This window comes from Physcomitrium patens, chromosome 10 (genome assembly GCF_059467195.1).
Source record: "Physcomitrium patens ecotype Gransden chromosome 10, ASM5946719v1, whole genome shotgun sequence".
Taxonomy (NCBI): domain Eukaryota; kingdom Viridiplantae; phylum Streptophyta; class Bryopsida; order Funariales; family Funariaceae; genus Physcomitrium; species Physcomitrium patens.
In genome coordinates, this window is record NC_143419.1 from 1,933,593 (window position 1) to 1,951,728 (window position 18,136).

Sequence of the window (18,136 nt, forward strand, 5' to 3'; positions counted from 1 at the left end):
TTACAAGACATGAGTGCTTCTCATAAATATATATCTACTATGATTATTATCTAGTTAATATGAATAGGTAGAAGTAGATAAAAATAGATTAATTTCATAATACCTTCTAAAATAGCTTCTTAAAAGATTTTTAGATATTTTTTTGACTTTACATATGTTTGTAGTTGATTGGTAGATTAGAAACTTGATCAATAAGCTAACCACGTGCCACATGTATTGGCAGCTTGTAGAACAAGCAAACTATGTGGTATCCATATAGAAAACTTGCCTTGCAAATTAAGATACATGTCAAATCTTATCTGATCCTTGGACATTGAGTCAAGCAATTGACTTTGTAGTGAAGTGTGAGAATTGGCTTTTTGAGTTTCAATTTGAGAATTGTGCAAGAAAACCTCTACATTACTACAATTCAATGATAACAATGATGACTTCTTAATCAAAATATTTGGAAGCAGAAGACATGCAAATTGATGCGATACGTTTTAAATCTCTTATTAAACAAGAAAAGACTTGTTGTCATAAAAAAGACTATATTTTTATTGTAGAAAAGTTAAACATACTACTCAATATTGTCCAAAGAAATGATACAACTACAAAATGAAGAATATGACTATTAAAGATGAAAAAATGTTGGAAAACTAATTTGTCAAGTTACAATAGTGACCGTACAATTAGAATCTTGTATAAATAAAGGTCATATCTTCTCCTCAAAATCTTCTTTTTATTTTATAATAGATGTGCATTTAGGACCTAATAATCCCAAAACCTCTGCTATGATAGATTCAAGAGCCTCAACTTATTTTTTAGATAAAGAGTTTGTTAAAAGCTATAGAATACCGTTAGTATAAAAAATTGAATCCATATATATAGAAGTTATAGATGGCCATCTATTATCTTTTGGAGATATTACTCATGAAAAACTTCCTATAGATGTAGCAATAAATGATCATAATAGTTGCGTAATTTTTAATATAATTAGGTCTCCCTTTAATTTGGTAATTTTAGGTTTATTATGGCTAAAAAAATATAATCTTCTAAAAGATCAGATTTTTCATAAATTTGACTTTTCTTAAAGCATTATTAAAAGTTTTGTAGAAAGCCATGAGTTTAGTGTAGCTAAACATATACTTGTGGATATAAAAGCTTTCTTGCTTGCTACAAAAGAGAGATTGTCTTTTGTTACTTGTGCCACATCCATTTCTAATGATAAAAAGACTTCAAGTGGCATTCCAAGTTAATATCAAGATTTTTAAGATATTTTTGAAAAGAAAAATGTAGATATTCTCTTGGAGCATCATCCATATGATTGTTCAATCGACTTTAAAGAGAGAAGTTAGCCACCATTTGATCCAATCTACAATTTATCACAAAATGAGTTGGCTGAATTGAGAAAGTACATTGACAAGAATTTAGTTAAGAATTTCATATGCCATTTAAAGTCTCATGTAAGAGCTCCTATTTTATTTGTGAAGAAAAAAGATAGATCACTACAAATGTGCGTAGATTATCAAGGAGTTAATAAGATTACCATCAAGAATAGGTACCTTTTATTCTTAATATTTGGACTTCTTAATCAATAAAATCAAGTTAAAATCTATACAAAAATAGATCTACAAAGAGCATACAACTTCGTCCATATTAAAAAACAAGATGAATGGAAGATTGCATTTCAAACAAAGCATAGATACTTTGAATATAATAACATACCTTTTGGACTTACAAATGCACCAACTACTTTTTAACATCTTATGAGTGAAATTTTTTGTGAGTTTTTAGATAATTTTGTTATTTGTAATTTAAATAATATTTTAATCTATTCTAAGAATACAGAAGAATATGAACTTTATGTTTGTTGTGTATTACAAAAATTTAAAGATGCGGAATTATATGCCAAGTTAAAAAAGTGTGTATTCCACACTACTCAAGTTGACTTTCTAGGATATATCATTTCCAATCAAGAACTTATAATGGATCCAAAGAAGATTCAAATTATTATAGATTAAAAGATTATAAAAATAGTAAGAAATATCTCTTACTGTTTAGGCTTAGCAATACTTTTTAGGCTTAGCTAATTACTATCAGATCGTCATCAAGAATTTTTCTCAAGTTTTAGCTACTCTTATATATCTTATATACAAAAACAAATTTAATTGGAACAAAGAAGCTGAAGCATCTTTTGAAGCCTTGAAGTCAACATTTATTTTTGCACCAATCTTATATTGCATTGAGTTTTTTAAGGCATTTTTTATTGAAACAAATGCATCAAATTTTGCTGTGAATGTTTTTTGTCATAAATAAGAAAAGATAACAAGTTCCATCTAGTAGCTTTTTATTCCAAAAAATTCTTCGTAGTCAAGATTAATTATGAAATCCACCACAAAGAACTTCTTACAATTATAGATTTTTTTTAAAAATGGCATCATTATTTAGAAGGTACTTCTAGTATAATCATCCTATATATGGATTATAAGAACGTCAAGTATTTCATGTCAACACATGTTTTCAATCATTGCTAAGCTCATTAGAGCATGTCTTTGTCAAAATTCAAATTTAATATCATTTATTACCTAAATATATATATATCATTTTGAAGGATGCCTATATATTCAAGAAGAAGAAGCACGTTTATGCATTCTTCAAGCATGTCACAACTTTCTAGCAGCATGATATTTTGAATACAATAAGACTTTGGAGCTAATATTCAAAGATTTTTTGTGGCTATAAATGTAAAAGATTGTAAAAGAATTTGTTCAATCATGTAACATTTGTTCAAGGTCAAAAACTCTTTGTCATCGACCTTATGGACTTCTTTAGCCATTACCTATTATAAAACAACTATAGTCTTTTGTTTCTATGGATTTTATTATAAATCTTTCAATCTCAAATTCATGTGATTCTATATTTGTGATAGAAGATTGTTTTAAAAAAATGACACATTTTGTATCATGTACAAAATCTATTATAGGTGAAAAAATTTCCAAGCTTTTTTTTGACAATATCTATTGGTATCATGGATTGCCAAAAGATATTATATCAAATAGGGGGACTCAATTTATATCAAGATTTTGGAGAATCCTTTTTAAGTTTTTAAAGGTGGACATAAAGCTTTCTTTGGTCTTTCATCTTCAAATTGATAAACAAATAGAGTATATAAACCAAATTTTAGATCAATACTTAAGGTATACTCTCTTGCTATTTACAAAGTTTGTTGATGATAATTTGATGCATTCTTCTATGCAACACACATTTTTCTTTGCCAATAATGGTTATCATCCATGACTTAATATTTTTGACTTTTCAAAAGTTAATAATCATATAATGGAAGATTTTTCAAATTGTTTGTTAGAGCTATATTCAACAATAAAGACGTAATTAAAGAAAGCTCAAGAACAATAAAAAATCAACTTGGATGCCTATCAAAAAGAACAATCACAATTTAATGTAGGTGACAAAGTATGATTACTTTGTCATAATATCAAGACTACTCATCCTTGTGATAAGTTGGACTATCAAAAGCTTGGATTTTTTTCTATTTGTAGACAAATCAATCTGATTGCTTATCAATTACATCTATCAAAGCCAATAAAGATTCATTGTGTATTTTACATATCTTTTTTTGAACCATACAAGACTATGAACATACTAAGAAAATACAAATTCTACTTCTTTTTATAGAAGTAGACAATAATAAAAAATTTGAAGTGGAAGAAGTTATAAACTAAAGGCAGTGCCAAAATAAGTTAGAATATTTTGTCTATTGGCATGGATATGATATTAATGAATACACATGACACCTAGCAAAGAATCTTGCAAATGCAAGAAAGATGATGGACGCTTTTCATCAATGACATCTATCAAAATCAAGATGAAGGATAGTAAATCTTTGCTATCAAAGAAATACAATTCAAGAAAGATTGTATTCTATCTTCTATCCTTATTTGTAGTTTTTGTATAATTAAGGTATTAAAGAGATGAAAAATTAATAGTTGAAAAATTTAACTCAAGAGCCATTATTTGCTGATTCATTGGACAAGATATTACAATTGTCACAACCTTCAAGATGATGTAATAGAAATGAAGACCTTCAAGAATGACATCTTTTTTCTTGAATAGATAGTAAGATACAATGCATTTGATATCACAAGTTGAAAAAAGATTCTTGATGTTTGGTGATTTTATTGGAGGTAGACATGACTCTTGATAGCGTTACAACTATTTTGCTTAAAGAAAGTTATGAAGGTTTCAACAATGATCAATTCACAAGGTGGTCTTCCTCCCCTAAAATGAGACATTATCAATAGTTAAGAGGACCTATTAACTACTTTTGAAGGGAACAAAGATCAAAATACATGGCAAATATAATTCGCCACATCTTAGACTTTTTAAACATATGATAACTACTCCTCGTAGAAGTCATCCCTATAAAGAAGAATAATGTCATATATATATATATATATATATATATATATAATTATTATTTAGATAATATGAATAGATAAAAATAAATAAAAATAGATTAATTTCATAATATCTTCTAAAAAAGCTTCTTAGAAGCTTCTTAGATTCTGTTTTGATTTTATATGTATTTTTTGTTGATTGAGAGGTTAGAAACTTGATTAATAAGCTAACCATCTGCTACATATGTTTGTAGCTTGTGAAATAAGCTAATTATGTGGTGTCCATATAGAAAACTTTCTTTGCAAGTTAAGATACATGTTACATAAAGTCAACACATTTTTGGAGGTCCTATAGAACATCACCACATAGATTCTTGGTAGATAGTATATATAGAGGCAAAAATGAAGCCTTCTTCATTCTTATCAATTTTTTTCTTGCTTCTAGTCTAAGTTCAAGAGTTTCTAGTTTTCTTATCTTTTGGCAATAGCTATTTTCGTTTCCTTTTAATATATATACTTCTTTATTTCTATTTTTTCACTTTTTTTTTATATAGATTTCACAAATTTATTCATCTTCTTTTAGTTCATGTCCTTGATAGTGATATATATAATTAGAGTAAAAATTTCTTAACCTTAACAAATAAATATAAACATGTAGTAATTCCATTGGATAATTGTGTGATGTGCAATCAAACTAAAAATACAAGAAATTTGACCAAAGAACAATAGAACCAAGGATTAACAATGAAATATGAATTATTCTCATTATATATTGAAAAAAATTACTCCTATTAGATAAAATCTATTTAGCAACCTTATTGACTTCAACCAAAGAACATGTAGATATTTTATTATATTTTTCCAAAAAAATCTAAGGCCACAAAATACTAAATGAGGTTTTGGCACATCTAATGTTACAAAATATATCAATTATATAATAGTCATATGTTGTCATGGAACATGTCTAATCCATCAATTTGAAAACTATAGGAAAAGCAAAGAATATCAAAATCAATGTGAATGCACTTAATAAATTGAAAATATCAGCAATTCTCTTATTTAAAGAATTTAAAGATATTTTTGCATAATTGCACAAAGTTCTAAAGAGAATATCCATAACTATTACTAAATACACTATTATTTTATTATCATATATGATTCTAATTCAACAATAATATCATTAAATAAATCCTAATTATTTAATTGTAATATGTAGTAAATTAGACAAATTGTTGAAAGTTAATTTAAATTATCTATTGATTTGGTACCATGGTTATCATCAATGGTAATCATTCTTAAGAAAAATGATAAACTATGCATTTGTGTTAACTTTCAAAAATTCAATGCTATAATAAGAAAGGTCCATCATCCACTTTCTCATATATAAGAAATAATTGGCAATGTCATGGAACACAAAATATATTCTTTTATTAATTTATTTTTAGAATATTACCAAGTAGCAATAGAAGAAGTTAATAAAAATAAAAAAAATATTTTCAACAAAGTAGAGAATTTTTTAGTTATAAAAATATTCTTAAGTTAAGAACATACTAATAATTATCCAATAAGAAATAGAGTTGATCTTTTGACTATTCTTGAAGAAGTTTTTTTGAATTTTTTTTTGATGGAATGGTATAAAAAAATGCTATCAATTATATTCACTACTAATAAAGTATTTTTTAAATATGTTGTATCTACAATGTCAACCTCAATGAAGATAAATTTATATTCTTATTCTTTACGGGAATAATATTAGTAGAATGCAACTTTGAAGTAGTTCATGTTTTAGGCAATATTATATCTAAATAAGATAAATTGCTCAATCTTCTCAAAATCAAGGACATTCTTAATATGCAGCCATCATAAGATTAGAAGGAGATACAACATTTTTTTTGGCATAGTTCAATTTAATTATATCTACATCAAATAATTTACAAATATTACCACATTCATTAGTGTTCTAAATTTTCTTAATTATCAATATTCAACTCATAAGACAATAGATGTATAATAAGCTTTTAAATCCATCAAAATAATGTATATTAATATATAAATATTATTAACATCTAATTAATTGTTAAAATTTTGAATTCATACAAATGTATCTAATATTGCAATTAGAATTATATTGATCCAAAATTCCATTAACAAGGTGAATCAATTGATAGCTTATGTAAGCTGACTATTAAATCATATAAAATTCAACTATTTAACTATAAAATAAGAAGCACTATCCATAATATATGTAATAAAAAAAAAATCTCATATTATTAAACAATAAATTCCAATTTTTTTTGGATCACCATAGTTTATTGTATTTAGTGAATCAACCATTAATCATTAGTTGTATAGCATAGAAGATCATGATAACTTCGAAGTAGTCCATGTTTTAGGCAAATACTACATTGTCTTTGATTATTTATTCAAAGATATGACCACCATTGAATGAAGAGGAATTGACAACACTTTCAATGATCCATATGTTCATACCACTACTATCCAATCTATAACAATTAATAATGACTAACATTCTCTATATATTAATTAATTTATGACAAGACAAATTTTTAAAAACTTAACTAATATATGTTGTATTATCTTTATTTATCAAGCCTTATAATATATATATATATATATATAAGTTAATGTCTATACAAACAGAATATAGATAATATAACATAACTATACTTTCTTCATAAATGTTAATAAGGTATTATCAAAGAATTATACAAGGATATAATAGGAAGGCATTAGGGACTAGAAAAAACCATTTAAAAGGTCTTTTTAGCAAGATATTATAGCCTATTTTATACAACATATATCAATATATTAAGCATTGTTACATATGTCAAATGTTTGCTTCAAATTTTGCATATTAAAGCAAGGTTCTACTAGGTTCTTTTCCACCGCTTAGACCATTCATGCATTGAGGCTTGAATTTCATTGGCCTTCTTAAACTAGTAATATAGCAAAGACATAAAAACATATTAGTAGCCATAGATTATATGATCAAATGAATGGGGGCCAATGCTTTAAGTACCAATTTGGCTATAATCATTACAACTTTTTGCTACAAATAAACTGTTACTTATTTTGATTGTCCTTTAGAAATTTTATTCAATTAAATCACATACTTTGTTAATCAGATTATTAACAACCTTATGCCAAAATACATTATTAAATATTGAACCTTTATGATATAATATCCATAAGATAATGGATTAACAAAATCTATAAATGAGATGTTAGTAATCATATTAAAAAATTCAATTGCATTCTAATCCTATAAAATTGTACATAAAGATGCCACAAAAATCAGCCCCTTTGAATTGGAATATGAAACATAATTGTTGTTTCTTATCAAGTATATAATTTTAATATTTTAATTAATTATTTTATATGATTATGCTTCATATAAAATATTAATAGCTTGTTTGATAAATATTCACGACATTAAAGAATTGCATAACATAGTGCAACAAAATATCATTGATAATTGAACAAATATGGCTGAATATTATTAGTTCAATAAACCACGATTTGTATTTACAAAAAATAATTTTATTTTATGATATCTTTGAGATTCCAAAATTTATATAAGAAAATTTGATTTTATATGGTACGATCTTTATTATGTTCATTTAGTGCTACCTAATAATATAACTTTTTTTATCAATTAAAATCATTACAATCTCTATGCAACTATTATTAATGCAATCAAATTAAAATACTACTATTTGTAAGAATTCCTATTGATCCTATTGCTATGCCAAAACCATTACAACAAATATTTGAAAACTTAGACAACTTACAAGATATGACAGATAAAGATTTCAATTTTCAAACACAACTTATTTCCTATGCTTAGTTTACTTTGCTGCCATCCATCAATGTCCACTCAATTTAAGTTGATACTGTTGTAGCTACATCCAAGAATCATAACCATATGATTGGAGGCATCTCTATCTACAATGCAATTTAGATGTATCTAAATTTTCTTGTTGATATCGATAGTTTTAATGCAACCACCATAATTATTATTCACTTTGCATTTATTCAACTACATTTCAAAAAATCATTATATAAAGATTTGAAATAATCTTTATAATTCATACCTTCTTAAATTGATTCAAATTTATACTATATTTCTTATGCTTTTAAACTACACTATGGATATATTTTATTTTTTTATTACTCAAACTATTAGTAATGCAATTGGCTTTAAGTTTTCTAATTCTTCTTCTTCTTCCAATGTTTGTTTTGTGGCAAGTAACTTGGAAAAGATGGCACATCTATCCAATAAGCTTGTGCTGAAGTTTTGTGTCTAAAAAGCACTAACCGAGCATAAGTTTTGTTGCAATACAATCTAAACCAAAAAGGCAAATCTATTGAAGTATTATGATTACCTTTCAAACAAGGTAGACATCTAGTGGTGCAAAAAATCATTCAATCTATGACTTTCAATGGAAAATATTCTATATAAATTATTGAGGAAATTAAAGTAATATATTCACCTTGATATTGGAATCTATTTTTTGGTTGAAATTTTGATGGTATTGTTGTATGACACAAAAATACTTGTAAGCATTTCTACCTAGACATCAAACACTTTGTAAAAAGAATGAATTACAATGACTACAAGTATGACACCTTCAAGCTTGGACTATAGCATGTAGAGTCCACATCTTCTTAATTCTATGTTATAATGAACACCATTTGTTTTCAACAATTTTAATTGCGTTTAAGAGGGTTAACTACAAATATACATAATGGTATGCAATAGAAAATATATTAATTGGACATTATTTTTGACAAATGCTTTCACATTGAATTATGCCATCTTAGTTGTAATTTACATGCAAGCAACTCTATTGGTCCATTCTCCATTTCATATATTTATTTTTATTTGGCCCCTTATTGTAAATGTAGTGCATTACCTTAACTAAGGTCTTTAGTTGATATATAAGAAGAATTATGCCAATACTATATTTAATGCTAGTAAGTTGCATAGACATTAGAGCAATACAAATAAACATGCCAAACTTGCACACAGTGCAAGTATGAGGCAAAAACACCAAATTAATTCAATGCAAAAAAAATCAAAGATAATCTAAGTATTGGCAATCTTCAACAAGCTTGCATTCAAAGTGTTGTATTTTTTTCAAGAAATCATTGAAGAATATTTGATAAAGTTATCTCAAACAATGGCCAACCTTCTCTCTTTAGTTGAAGATAAAAAAAAGAGTGAACAACCTTACTCATTGTAGCTAATGAAGCCATGAAGCAATATATACAAGCTATAGTAGATTGCACCTTAAAATTCTTCAAGTTATATAAGACAATTAAGCAGCAACAATGCACCATGGTTATCAAGAAAATCACATTTAAAAAATTTAATTTATTTTATCATGTATTAGACTTGAGCTTAAAGAATTCAAGATACAATTGTAACTCATGAGGCTATTTTAACATGTATCAAATACAACCTCAAATCAATTCAATATACAATTGCAATTCATAAGATTATCTTTCACATTACATATTAACAAGTTACAATATTAGAAATAATCAATATAATAACTAAATAATACTATAATAAATTTCTTCCTATAAATGTTTAATTATGTTAAAAGATATATAAAGCTAAAGAACAAAGATAGATAACAATCAAGGAATTAGAACAAAAGTCTAAAGAATTGAAACAATAACTCGTTATTACAAAATGGCCCAACAAAATTTTGAAGCCAATTGCACTATATAGATTTAAGAGTCAATATTCATCATTGTCCTTGCCATAATATGGCTGAAAAAAAAAAGCCTTGATCTATAGAAGGCCAAAAAAAAAGCATTAATACAATAATATATTAAAATTATTAGATGAAGATAAAGAATAGAAACCAAATGAGATAGAAATAGAAGAATAAAGTAGTGAACCTACTAAGATAGTACTTGATATTGAAGAAAAAGAACTTTGAAGTCACCAACACATAGTATCAATAAGGTTTCTTATGAAAAAAATAAAAAGTAAGATATCTCTCACTTTCAACATTTATTACTTATAGGTGGTGGTTGCTATCCTAATGGACAACTTCCATCTTTTGATAAATACATCCATCCAACATTCTATCAAGACTATCTATTGCTATCTTATCTATTATAAAAATATACTTTTAGAATATTCTTTATATCCTTAAGATCTTTTATCTATTCATCTATTTTATGGCTTGGCCTTCTTACATACTAAGAACCAACTCTTTAATCAATAACAACTTACCTAAAATAATATCTTCTATAATATTATTTATTCTACTTTCATATTTACTTATTTATTTTAATAGTTCTACTTTGTTATTAGTCAAAGGCTTTCAATCCTAATATCTTTATCAATATGTGATATCTATCATTTACGTGTATCTTTGTCAACAAATCAGTAAGCATGTCTTTCAGTGCATAATATTTTATATCAATTACTTCCATTTAATATTAATGTACTTGATCTTTAAATGATGCTTTGAATTCTTTGCAAATATAAAATATCTTTGATTGTGACACTCCATTGAAGTTGCTTCTATTTTTATTATTTCAATGTCTTTTAAAAATTATCATAGCCATATTGCCTCCATTGTACTATGGTTGGTTGCCATATAGTCAGCCTCCATTATTGATCTTATAATTGTGGATTGTGTCTTGTAATTCCATGAGATAGTTACACTCCAATAAAGAATATATATTCTATTATTGACTTTCTTATCATTTACATCTCCAACCTAATTTACATCACAATAATTGTGCAAAGTAATGCTATCACTTCTAAAGTACAATTTGAAATACAAAGTACCTTTTAAGTACTTCATGATCTTTTTGATGGTTACTCAATGGAATGATTTAACCTTTTACATGTGTTTGCTCACAATACTCACTATATATATAAGATCTATCCTTATACCAACCATTACATACATTAATGAGTCTACTACTATCTTATATAGAACACCTTATATTTGGTCTTCAATTCTAATAAATTCTTCATTTATAAACTTCATCAACTTCAAATTAGTCTTTAAATATGTATCTATAGGCTTATGCTCTTCTATATTGAATTATTTCAACACTTCTTTAATGTACTTGCTTTGACTCATTGTAATGGTCTTTTTAGCACAATCTCTCACAAATTCTACTCTTAAATAATAGTGAAGCTCTTCCAAATCACTCATCTCATATTTCTTTTTTACTTTATTTTTAACTAATCCATCTTTAATGTATTGGTTAAAATGATCAAGTCATCAAAATAGAGGATGGTAATCAATATGAACTCACTTGATTGCATCACATATATGAAATAATCAATCTTACTTCTTTCAAATCCTTTATTCAAGAAGAATGTGTTAATAAATTGATATTATAACTTTGGTGATTGCTTGAGTCCATATAAAGATTTTTTTAATTTACAAATAAGATTTTATTTTTTTCTTCAATAAATCCTTGAAATTGATCCATATAGATGTTATCTTCCAATCTTTTATTTAAAAAAACCATCTTTACATTCATTTGATGCATTTTTAAGTCCATTGCTACCTCAATTGTTACAATAATTCTAATGGCATTGAATTTGGCTGTGGAAGCAAACATCTCATTGAAATCAAGACGAGTAGCTTGTAAGTAGCTTTTAGCAATCAATCTAGCCTTGTAATTCATAATATTATCCATTGCATCCTTCTTAGTTCTAAACACTCACTTACAACCAATTGAATATTTTACTGGTTGAATATTCTTAGTTTCTAAATATATAAATCTATATGCCTTGGTACCTTTATAATATCCAATAAATATATAATTTGCACCTTTTGCATCAAGTTTGGACCTTATATAATTTAGTATTTTTGCATAAGCAATACATTCAAAAATCCTCATATATAAAATACAAAGTTTCTTATTACGTCAAGCTTCTTGTGGAATCATTGATATGAGTGCACTTGTAGGACACCTATTCTTTATGTACACTATAGTAACTATGGCTTCTATCTAATATCCATGCCTAAGATTTTGTATGTGAAGCATACTCCTTACCATTTCTACAATGGTGCAATTTGTTCTTTCAATAATTTTACTATATTGTAGAGTATAAAGAGTAGAGGTTTGTCTTTTAATACCTTGAATCTTTAAAAAATCATCAAAATGCTTTGATATGTATTCACCTCCATTGTCAATGTGCAATATTTTGATCTTGCACTCACATTGCTTTTTTATAAGTACCTTAAATTTCTAAAATCTTAATAAATATTCACTCTTGGCTTTAAGGATGTAAATCCATACCTTTCTTAAAAAATAATAAATAAATAAGATATAGTACCTTGTTTCTATAATTGATGGCATCTTCATTCGTCCACAAATACCACAATACATAAACTCTAATAATTTGGTAGCACATGTTATAACTTCTCTTGGAAATAAAGTCTTTTGTTATTTGTCTTAAATATAACCTTCATAAGCAAGTATCATGGCATTGTCATTAAATTAACCAAGATCCAAGCTAGTTACAATAGATTGAAGCTCTTTCATGCTTTTGGCATTTAAATGACTAAGTTTTTGATGCCAAATTTCAAAAATTACTTGATTATGTGGAAACTAAGTAAATATTGCAACTTCAATTTTATTCACCTTTTTACAATTGATGAAGTATAGGTTGCCATCTCTTAGGCCTTTAGCAACATGTTGTCCATTAAATAACTTCACAAAACATCCATTCATATCAAATTTACCCTTACAATCATATAATATAAGTTTACTCATCAAAAAGAGGTTCTTCTTTATTTTTGGTACATATAAGACTTCTATCAATCTAATCCTCTTCGTTTGATCTTTTACAATAATTTCTACTATAATAGAGTCAATTCTAATGGCTTCTACCATGCTATTGTCTTCCATCCAAATATTTGTTGCTAAAATTTCTTCATAAGTATCAAATAAATATTTGTATGATGTCATATGTTTAATAGCATCCAAATCTATAATCCACTTAAATTTGGCAGCCATGGAGGCTCCTTTACTTGCCATGAAAGCATAATCATTTCTATCAAACTATTACTGGTATTATTTGTATTCTTCATATTTCTTTTCTTGGCTTTGTAGCAATTTTTAGCAAAGTAACTTGATTTCTTATAAATATAGAAATTTTTCATATTATTTTTTTAATTATCACATTAATAAAAATAGATTCCTTTGCCTTGTCTTGAAAATAGAGCCACTCATCACTTTGAAGCTTCTTTTCTTTTCTCTTAGTCACTTCATGACCAAATCTTGATGTAACATAATTTATGATAAGTTCTTTCATATTAATAGACTCCAATGCCACAATGAGGTAGTTATAGGATTTGAGAAGACTCATGAGCAATGTCGACATAATGTCTTTATCATCAACTGGCTTATCAACAACTGCTAGTTGGTTTGAAGTGCTTTTAGATTATTGACATGAATCACGGACATACAATTGAAGAAGGTTCTAGAAGGTTCTAAAAGGTTACAAAAGATACTAGTAGATTCTAAAAAGGCTATTGAAGGTTCTAGGAGGTTCCAGAAGATTTTGGAAGGTTCTAATAGATTTTAAGAAAGTTCTAAAAAGTCATAGGAGGCATTAGAAGGTTCTAGGAGGCTTTAGATGATTTAAAAAGTTGCCAAAGAAGGATCTTAGGCTTACTTTGTTTTCAAGCCTCGTAGAAACTTTTCAAAAATCTTCTTAGGATCTAGTATATATGGGAGTGAAGGTTGAGGAGATCTTTAGTCTCAAAAACTCACTTCTTGTAATCTAGCCAAGATCTTCTTGCCTTATATCTAGTTGTTATTCTAATATCAAGCTAATTCTATTTCTTCATCTTGAATCCTTGTCTTATATATGGTCCTTAACAGTTTGTCAAGACTGCTATAAAATAATATTAGGAGTTTAATCTTTCTTGATAGAGAATAGATTACTTCTCTTTTTAAAAATACTATAGCATTCTAGAGGTTGTGAATTATCCTCTCCTAGACTAATATTATTCTTTTATTAATATTATTTTGGTTTCTATTTTTTATATCATAGATTAGATTTTTTTTTTTTTTTTTTTTTTTAAGGCATGTATTTCTCTGATTTTCTATCGCAAAAGGTAGAAAAGTCAATATGACAGACTCTAAAGAAATCAAATTAGATTCTATTATTAATGTTCTTTAAGCATTGAGGATTAAGATAGAGACTTTGTCAAAGTAAAATGAAGAACTATATATGAACATACATAATAGCCAAAAAGCCGGAGTGCCTCAACCACCACATCAAATTGCAACACAATATCTAAATTCTCAAATGACCATGTGTACTTTAAATATGGGAGGTGCATCCACTCAAGGCAATGATCTGACAACAATAACAATAAAAGAACCAAAGATCAACCTAATGAAAAATTTTGATGGCATCGGCTCAAAATTTTGTGGCTTTGTAAACCAAGTATGACAAAAAACCTTGCTTCAACCTCAACAATATTCCACTAAAGCATCTCATGTTAGTTTGGTTGAAACCTTGCTCTCGGGTCAAGCTTTATCCTGATTTGTCTCATTATTTGAAAAGAATTCTCCTATATTACACAATTTTGAAGTATTTTTGGCAATATTTGCAGAAGCATTTGGTAAACATAATAAGATTTATTTTTCAATAACTAAAATTCAAAGCCTTCAATAAAGAATGTTTTCTGCATCAACGTATGCTTCAAAATTTTGACAATTAGTATGTGATATAAATTGGAGAAAAGATGCATTGATGAGCCAATTTCATTAGGGATTAAGAAATAATGTCAAAGACTTATTATTGTCTATGTCAGATCCTCTAATACTCAATAAAGCCATTATTCAAGCTGTGAAGTGTAATAACTATTTATTTCAATGACAACAAGATAAATTTTCTTTAATTATGCCATATGTATATACCAATTATTTTGTATTTTCTTCACCACCCAATTCTAATGAGCAGTTAGGAGCAGAAGATATGCAAATTGATGCAATTCGCATCAAATGTCTTTCTGAGTAAGAAAAAAAGTATCGAAGGAAATTTTGCCTATATTTATATTGCAAAAAATCTAGCCATAAGGTTAATAATTGTTAAGAGAAATACCAACGTACATATCAAATGAGGAGTGCAATCACATCATCAAAAGCATTATAGGAAAACGAAGGTGCCTAACTATAGTAGAGACTATGTGGCTGGATTCTTCACTATTACAAACTAAAAAAGGTCTTGTACTTTCTACCAATCCTTCTTATTGTTTTACTATATTTGTACGATTAGGAATCATAAAACTAGACTGTCATGCATTACTTGACTCAAGAGCTTCTGTATATTTTATTGACAAAGAATTTTCTAAATCACTTAAAATCTATATGGTCAAAAAATCCAAAGCCATACATGTAGAAGTAATAGATGGTCGATCTTTATCTTTTGGAGATGTCACTCATGAAACAATTCTATTAGAAATAACCTTTGACAACCATAGCAGCTAAGTAGTATTCAACATCATTAAATCACCATCAATTTCAATCATTTTAGGACTCTTATGGCTTGAAAAATATAATCCATGGATAGATTGGGTATCACAAAAGTTCAAATTTCTTCTAATAGATTATGGAATCTTTAGATCAATAAAAAAGCTTCTAACACTTGATAAGCTAAATCTTAAAGAACATTTATTTAATGAAGCTAGAAAATTTATAAGGGTGGCCAAATAAGATACTACATTTGTTGTCTATGCAAATCTACAATTGAAACTTTTGGTTGCTACAATAACAATTCCAAAGGCATATAAAGATTTTATAAATGTATTTGAAAAGAAAAATGTGAATATCCTGCTAAAGCATCGCCCTTATGATTGTACAATTGATCTTCAAGAAGGTGCTCAACCACCGTTTGGAACTATCTACAATTTATCCTAGAATGAGCTTGCAACTTTAAAAGAATACATTGAAGAAAATCTGGCTAAGAATTTTATTTGATATTTTAAATCACTAGTTGGTGTTCCGATATTATTTGTAAAGAAAAAAGATGGATCCTTACAAATGTGTGTCAATTATCGCAAGCTTAATAAAATCTCCGTAAAGAATCAATATTCATTACTATTAATATCCAAACTTCTTAATCAACTTAACCAAGCAAAGATCTTTATAAATATTGATTTATGAGGTGCATATAACTTGGTACGCATTAAGGAGGGAGATGAATGGAAGACAATATTTTGTACCAGGTATGGACATTTTGAATACAATGTCATGCCTTTTAGACTTACTAATGCTCTAGCCATATTCTAATATTTAATGAATGACATATTTTATGAGTATCTTGATGATTTTGTTGTGATCTATTTAGATGATACTTTGATCTTTTCCAAGAATCCGAAAGACCATGAAAAATATGTCTGCCTTGTGTTGGAAAAGCTACAAAGTGCTGGACTATACGCAAAATTAAAGAAGTATATATTTCATGCACTTCAAGTCAAATTTGTTGGATATATTATTTTCAACAAAGTATTTTTTATAGATTCAAAGAAGGTACAAGCAATCATCAATTGGACAAAGCCAAAAATTATACATGATGTCTAATGCTTTCTTCGATTTGTAAACTTCTATAGGATTTTTGTTAAGAATTACTCCAAGATTGTTGCTCCACTTACACAATTGACATATAAGGACAAATTAGACTAGGGTTCTAAAGTAGAAAAAGCTTTTCAAAGCTTAAAAGATGCTTTCACATCAGTTTTAATTTTGATATATTCAGATTTCAAGAAGCCTTATTTTATCAAGATCAATGGCTCAGATTTTGCATTGAGAGTACTTTTGTCACAATATAGAAAAGATAGCAAACTTCATTCAATTACATTCCATTCTAAAAAATTCTCAATGACAAAAATTAATTACAAAATCCACGATAAAGAGCTACTTGCTATCGTAGATTTTTTTCCAAAAATAATACCACTTTCTTAAAGACTCCTCTCATCAAGTCACTGTATATATAAATCACAAGAATCTTGAATACTTCATATCAGCTCAAGTATTAAATTGTTGCCAAGTACATTGGAGTATATCTTTATTACGATTTGATTTTTACATCACATATTGATCCGAGAGCCAACAAGGATTATCAAATGCATTATTAAGATGTTCCTGCCTTGAACTAAAAAAAAACAAGGAAGTATATGATCAATAAGAGACAACCTTACTAAAAGCTGAGCAATTTCATCTTTGAGCAATCAATGTATCAATGCCTCTGGATTTATCATTTCTTAATTAGGTTCATAAAGCCTCAAACATAAATCCTCTTATTCTTAATATTAAGCATCTTGCCAACAATCTTTCGAAAGAGTCTTTTAAATTAAGTATGAAAACAACCTTTTTTTTTTTGGAAGAATGTTTGTTTATTTTTGAAGGACCAACTTGTGTGTATGTTCTTTAAATACTCCATGACTTCTCTGCAACCGGATATTTTAGATTCAACAAAACCTTAGAATTTTTGTCTAGAGACTTTTTATAGTCTAAAATGTAGAAGGACGTTAAGAAATTTATACTATCATAAGATACTTATTTAAGGTCAAAGAATCTTCCACATTGGCCATATGGACTTCTTCAATCCCTTCCTATTCCAAGACAACCATGATCATCTATTTCTATAGATTTCATTTCGGATCTCCCACCATCAAATTCATTTGACACTATCTTTGTAGTTGTTGATT